The 7,003-nt window shown below is 36.5% G+C and overlaps 1 long non-coding RNA gene across 1 annotated transcript; it reads left to right on the top strand.

Annotated features, from left to right (window-relative positions):
• Positions 1-1,458: 1,458 nt before the first annotated feature.
• On the top strand, positions 1,459-6,376 carry LOC143131643 (uncharacterized). The gene is made up of 5 exons (XR_012988159.1): positions 1,459-1,590; positions 3,010-3,093; positions 3,765-3,921; positions 5,239-5,331; positions 6,054-6,376. It is a non-coding gene; the product is annotated as an uncharacterized LOC143131643 (long non-coding RNA).
• Positions 6,377-7,003: the final 627 nt, after the last annotated feature.

Raw genomic sequence — 7,003 nt, 5'->3', positions numbered from 1 at the left:
AATCCAAGAATACAGTACATTTTCAGGATATAAGGTAAATGAACATAAATGTGAAGCCTTAATAATTGGGAAAGAAATTACACAAGAGGTCAAAGACTGCTATAACTTTAAATATGTGCAGAAGATAAAATATCTGGGTATCTACATAAGTAAGAAACTGAATGATTTGTATGAGAATAACTATGGTGTGCTGGAGCATAAGGTAAGGCAGGATTTGAATAGATGGAGAATAATACCAGAAGGAATGTTCGGAAGGGTGGAAACTATTAAAATGATGGTCCTCCCAAGATTTTTATTTTTGTTTCAGGCATTACCATTGGCACTCTTAGAGTTTAAGGTATGGAACAAATTGATTTCTAATTTCATTTGGAATAATAGAAGACATAGAATTAAATTAAAATCTTTAACTCAACAAAGGGAAGAAAGGGGGTTAGGTGTGCCAAATTTACAAAACTACTTTTATGCAACACAATTTCAAACAATAATGATATGGATGAACAAGGAAGTAGAAACTAAGTGGATTAGAATAGAAAGAGAATTGGCAACTGTATCATTAGGGACTTTACCTTTCCTAGGGAAAAAGACTCAAAATCTTCACACAGTTCAAAATTTTAGCATTTTGAACACAATAAGAACTTGGAAACGAATTTGTAAAAAACTAAAAATAAAGACTGATTATGTATATCTCAGGGAGATGGCGCATGACCCAGACTTCCTACCAAATAGAATGGATCAAATCTTGAACGGTTGGGCTAATAAAGGATTAATATAATTCTCACAAGTTTTGAACAAACACATGGTGGATACATATGAAAATATAGCTTCAACATACGACTTGGATAAAAAACACTTCTTCAAGTATCTACAGGTCAGAAGTTATGTTAAGGAAAACTTAGCGGAGCAAACAGAAAATTATTTAGTACAATATTTAATTAAGAATAGGAATACAGGTAAGGGGAATCTTTCAAGAATATACAAAATACTCCAAAAACTCACCTTGGTAAAGGTTGAAGTTAAAGAAAAATGGGAAAAAGAGTTGAAAATTGATATCACAATGGAAAACTGGACAGAGTCACTAAAAGGAAATACTGCAATAACACAATCAAAATATTGGAATGAATTTGCGTGGAAATTACAACAGAGATTTTTTATTACACCTGACAAATGCGTGAAATCTCAGCCGTTAGGGACTAGTTGTTGGAGAAGCTGTGGAGAGCAAAACGCAAATTATAGCCATATTTTTTTCTTATGCCCACACTGTAAAAAAAAATACTGGCAATTGTTGCTCTTAAATAGATTTTAGAATTTATTTGACTTAGAAACAAGAGCTTCCACTTACAATGAACAAAACCAAGTCTACCTAACACACTTGTCTCCATAATGACCTCACTAGAATTTTAAAATCAAAGTATCAAAGATATCTGAGTTGTAAGTACTTCAGCCTCACAGGCATGCGCGTTGCAGTACTGTTTGGGGTTTCCGTACCTCTGAGCAGGGGCCTACTTATGACAAGTTCAACTGTGGACATACCCTTTCATGCCTGTGGATTTTGCTGATTACCTTGTGGTGGACATAGCCTTGTCTTTTTTGGTAAGTGGTGTTTATATTGATATAAGACGTGTTAATACCATTGTGTACTTGAATATGTGAAGGATTCAGTTAGTTTGCACGTTTATCATCCCAGAGGAAAGTTAGAAAAGTTGGCATTATCAACGTTGTTGTTAACCTTAGCTTCGCTAGACACTTTTGCCACGTTAGCTAACAACGGCGATTTAACACGTTAAGATGAATTTATAGATGGGGTTTTATGCATTGGCCATCTTTGTAGAATTTCTAAAATAATTACGCTACATAGGCCTACTCTAAATTATGCACAACCGTTAAATGTGCTTTAATGGGGGACTAAGGTATTGGGGAGACGGATCTTCCAAGTGGAAGAAATGATAGTAACGTTAGTGAGCAAGTTACATGCTAAATTGGGTCACTGGCAATGTCTGCATGCAGTAACGTTAGCTACCAGTGTGCAGTAACTTAAACGCTACTAGTGGGACTTTGACAACGGCCGTGAGAAGGCCTGCTTCACTTTAGTTTAGCTAAGACATTGGTGCATCAGGCATTGAATATGAACTTTGTAATGAGTTAGAGCTGTGAGGGTACAACCTGCATAGTGTAGTTTGCCTAACTAACTTCCCTTAGTTAGCCATCCTCCCTTCAAGCCAAATTCAACCTGGCTTCAGTTTATTATCTACATTGATCTAATATTGTTATCTGTAGACTACATAGTAAAACGATGCAATTCAATAAGTAATTATAATAATTACACGGAACACTATAAAGAATATCACAGTTGTTGACTAATAACACATTTAAAGTTCATAAGTCATGATAATCATTAACCATAATCATAATATTAATACAACACTGCAAAAAAATGAAATCTAACCAAGTGTTGATAATCTTATATTAAGATCAAAAAATCTATTTGATATTGTTTTTAGTATGAAAAGACTTACCTAGCACTCTCTCGAAAGATCATTTTTACTTAATTTAAGAAGACTTTGACTTATTTTAAGGAGTCTTATCAAGACAAATTTGCTCAACGCACTGGCAGACAAATTTGCTTGTTTTTAGGACAAATTTGCTTAACGCACTGGCAGACAAATTTGCTTGTTTTCAGGATGAGATGTCATAATTTAAGAAAAGTTTGACTTATTTTAAGTCAAATGATTTCATGAGAAAGTGCTAGGTAAGTGTCTTTACACTAAAAACAATACCAACTAGTTTTTTTTATCTTGATATAAGATTAATAACACTTGGTTAGATTTTGTTAGATAAGCAGTTTTTGCAGTGAAGATACAATCGTAGACATACTTTTGATCTGAGCATTTTGTAAACCTAGTTTACCAGTCATAGCCTACTAGATGTGTAAATAGTAAGTAGTAGTAAGATAGTAAATTATTACTAAAAATGTCTTTAATATTTTATGTCTCTTGTGTTTCTGTGTTATAGAAGTGGATTGCATGCATTGCAAATTCTGTAAGTTTGAGACTTCTGAAGAGTTGCTACTGAAACATTGTCGCCTCAGTCACAAAGGTGATCACTGGCCATGCATTTACACAGAGTATGTTTGTGTGTTCAAAACACCTGGTGCACTTAGATCACACCTTTCGAGATCACACAGAGAGACTGCAAATACACCAAGTTCAATATTTCAGTGTGAACTATGTGACTTTAGAGAGACCTGCAGTGAAAATATTTATGGAAGCATCTTGGACACCACTTACAGAATCAGGAAACTGTGCAATGTCCCATACGTAAATGTACTTTTAAAACAAACATTCGTCCCACTTTTACTTCCCATAGAAGTCGAAATCATAGAAATTGTTCAAGTCAAGACTATCGAACTGTAGAAAGAAGCAGCACTTTAGATGATGCAAATGATGATGATGAACAAGTTAATTTTGAAGTAGAAGGATTACAGGGTAATGAAGTAGGAGGATCACGGGATAATGTTGGCGCAGATGAAGTACAAGAGTTTGATGAAAATGTGGACAATGAGATACTTAAACACAAATTGGCTGCTCTGTTTCTTTCTATGCAAACAGTGTTGCATGTTCCTAGAATGCATTTTTAAAGTTTGACTTAATCAAGGTTTAGGCCACAGATGAACTGCAACATGATGGTTTATGCTACAGATCCATTTAGACATTGTTATATTGATGTATGGCATCAAATACATGGTTTTGTTCAATCAATGTTTTTAGATTTCTGAAGAGTTTTATCGGATCACAAGCAAGAACCTCCTGGTCACTTTCCGTGCATCACTTGACAAATATGTGCTTCGCCTATTAAAACTACCGGGCAAAGAAGGGAACATTTGGTCCAGAGATGGAAGACCTCCTGGATAAGCTTGATGAAGAGGTGAGTAAGTGCCTGAAGCTGATTATGTATGTGAACTCTTTCTTTTGCAATTGCCTAGTTTTCTGCATTTATTGGTTATGAGCCTCATCCAAGTCACTAGTGTAGATAAACACAATTGAGTTCGGGATTTACATCACATGAGTGTGGCGGCGGCCATATTTAGGGACCCTGAACTTTGACAAAAACAATATTACTAATGGTAGCATTAATTATTAGCCTGACGAGCCAGACCCACATTAAAATGTAGGGTCTTGGCACTCACCGTTCGCAGTGCTCAGTCCCAGGGGCGGGATTATCGGTTGTCTTTCAAATTCCCTCTGCACGCAATAGGACAGCGCTATCCCCAATGCGAGTCCCATGCGTTTTCCCACCAGCGGAACTAGTTGGCTAGTTCAAACTTTTGCCGCTAGGGTGCGTCTAGATTTCTAGACTAATTAATTGTCACAGAGGTGAACAAAACTAATGGACAGTTATGTGAGCAATTATGTTTCCATTAGTAATAATCACTTTATGTTCGGTGTCCCTAAATATGGACGCTGCCTCACTCATGTGACCTAAATCCCAAACTCAGTATGTTGAAGCTGATGGCACAAAAGTGATTGCTATGTTTTGTCTTTATTGATCGATCCATACTTTACATAATGTTGGTGGCAAAAGTGAACTTTTTTAATTAATCCTGTTTGAATCTACACTCAAGCCAGGGCTACAGATGACTAAATCAAACCTACCCAGTATACAAGAGGTATCTTTCCCATGACACTATTTCCATGTTCCTAGGATGTGTTGAGAATGATGTTAATGTAGCAGCTGGTTAAGGTCATTAGACTATTGAAATGTTGATAAACTTGGGAATTATTTTTGATGGAGGTTGTCTGTGAGGCATCAAATCAGTCATGATGTTCCAGCAACTGCATATACAAAGGGAGCAGATTGTTTCATTTTTCAGTGCCATATTGGTCATTGTTACCATACCTCAAAACATTCTCCCTGTAGCAAGGTGCTCTGGCAAATTTTCATTTTCTGAAGAGCAGTTCACTTGCTTTTTTACTAGCATTGTGAATTTACAGTATTATGGATCATTTCTCGATGTTAAATGTAATATTTACTTTTGCACTTTTAGACTGAGAACATTGTGTTTTTCCATACTAATGACTTGGATGAAAATGTCATATTTTATGAATAATTAATGCTGAAAATAAACAAACACGTTTTACATTTAATAGCTACAGTTTAATTCTTCATTTCATTTACACTGTTTATCTTCAGTTTTGCACTATGTGAATGGTGTTTGTATTTGTGTGTTGGTATTATCTTTAGACAAGTGACATTGCTTTTCAACGAAAGACAACAGCTCTGAGAGGACTACCCATCTTTATCCGTGAGGACACAAAGTTTTTCTTGAAGTGTTTGGTAAGTGATTTCTTTGTTTAATATACTTTAAAAATGTATCTGGGGTGTTACCAATGATATGATTTCTAAGTGAATTCTGATAATTTTGAACATAATAAACTTTGGAACATATCCTCAGATGCTCAAACGCACTTTCTGTCATTCTATGAGCGGTTCATCAGTCCAGATGTGTGTTGCAAGGCTTGATGTTAAACTACTTCTGGTAACTGGTATACTAATGGGTGATGGTATTTAGGCTTTAGATTGTGAGAGCTAAATCTATCATGGGGTTGCATGTACTTAAAGCACAAAGTTCTACACAATTCCCAGATCCCTGGGTTTGCTTTCTGCATAAATGTTGTCCTAACACATATCACAATGCCAATTTCAGTGACATTAAAGGAACCCTCTGGAGAGTCAGTCCATATCCCTGTTCTTTGAGGCTGCTGAGTGCTGTTGATGGTTATCATAACGACAGCAATGAGTTGCATGCCCTCTTCGGTTAGAGTTGGCTGCCGTTTCGCTATTTGGTCTATCCTGCATGAAATTCTGTCGTTCTCATACCTATCGACAGCACTCGGCAACAGAAACAACAGGCCCACGGGTTGATTCACTCCAGATAATACCTTTAATTCCCACACTCTACTTGCCTTTGGAGTTGAATGGAAAAGTCCGTAGCATAATGGTAGAATATCGGTGTAACTGTTTTGCTTTGTATTTAATATTGTTTCTGATTTCTTTAGGAGACTGACCCTGCGGATGCTGTGGTCCGAGGTGTGTCTGTTGGCATTCTGACTGTCTATGAAGATGAGGATGCCACCACATCACCAATTGTGCGAGATGTACCTATTGTGTTGGAAGGACGCATCATACTGCATGACTTACCTGACCTCCAGACTGCCTTTGCATACCTCTTTGGCCTTTTGTATGCCATAAACATTGAATGTCCAAAATTGCTAAAGTATACCTTTGAAGCAATTCAGACGATCTTTTTTGAGCTTGGGTCCCTATGCTCATGGCGCATCAGGTCGCTCAAAACAAAGCTTTTGCAGTAAATGTTTGTAGACTGTTGAGTCATTTCTCTTTTACCCTCGGAGTTGAGAGTTAAGAGTTGCATATATGCTCAGTGCCAGTTTTATGTGTTTCCTCAGAAATAAACATGGTATGCACACATCGTTTTGTAAAATGCCTATTCAAACTCCCTATAGGACTTTTTGTTATCCAAAATGCATACTGACAATCAAATGCTTACTGCACATTAACCCCTTTGTGTAGAAGTATAATCCTGGTCTCAAATGAAAGGTAACCCTTTGAGGTTTCTTGTGAACTATTTAGATTGTACGGCAGGTGTTCTGATATAGACTGACTACACAAAATATGGAATAATTACAAAAAGGCCTCTATTTTTGCATTTACTTTGTTCAATGAGTCTGTATAAGATAGACTATACAACTGATATTGGATAACACAACAAAAAGATTCAATTTCTGTGGATTCTTGTGAATATTTCAGTACCCAATATGTTGCATCTACTTATTGTGCTGCACTGCAGCCAGAAGTCAGGGTAGCACCAAAAGCGGAGGGGGGCATTTTGGAATAACCTGGTTTGGTCATCAAAAAAAATTAAGTTGGCTAAACTCAAAAACCTTTGTAAGGTCAACAAAAAACGAAGTTGGCTAAACTGAAAAATATT

Source organism: Alosa pseudoharengus, unplaced genomic scaffold, assembly GCF_046254945.1.
Source record: "Alosa pseudoharengus isolate Yale_2024_CS ecotype anadromous, Long Island Sound unplaced genomic scaffold, YU_APseudo_1.1 YU_APseudo_1.1_scf_18, whole genome shotgun sequence".
Taxonomy (NCBI): domain Eukaryota; kingdom Metazoa; phylum Chordata; class Actinopteri; order Clupeiformes; family Clupeidae; genus Alosa; species Alosa pseudoharengus.
The sequence above is the reverse complement of the archived record's forward strand: the minus strand, read 5'-3'. Positions and strand labels throughout refer to the sequence as shown.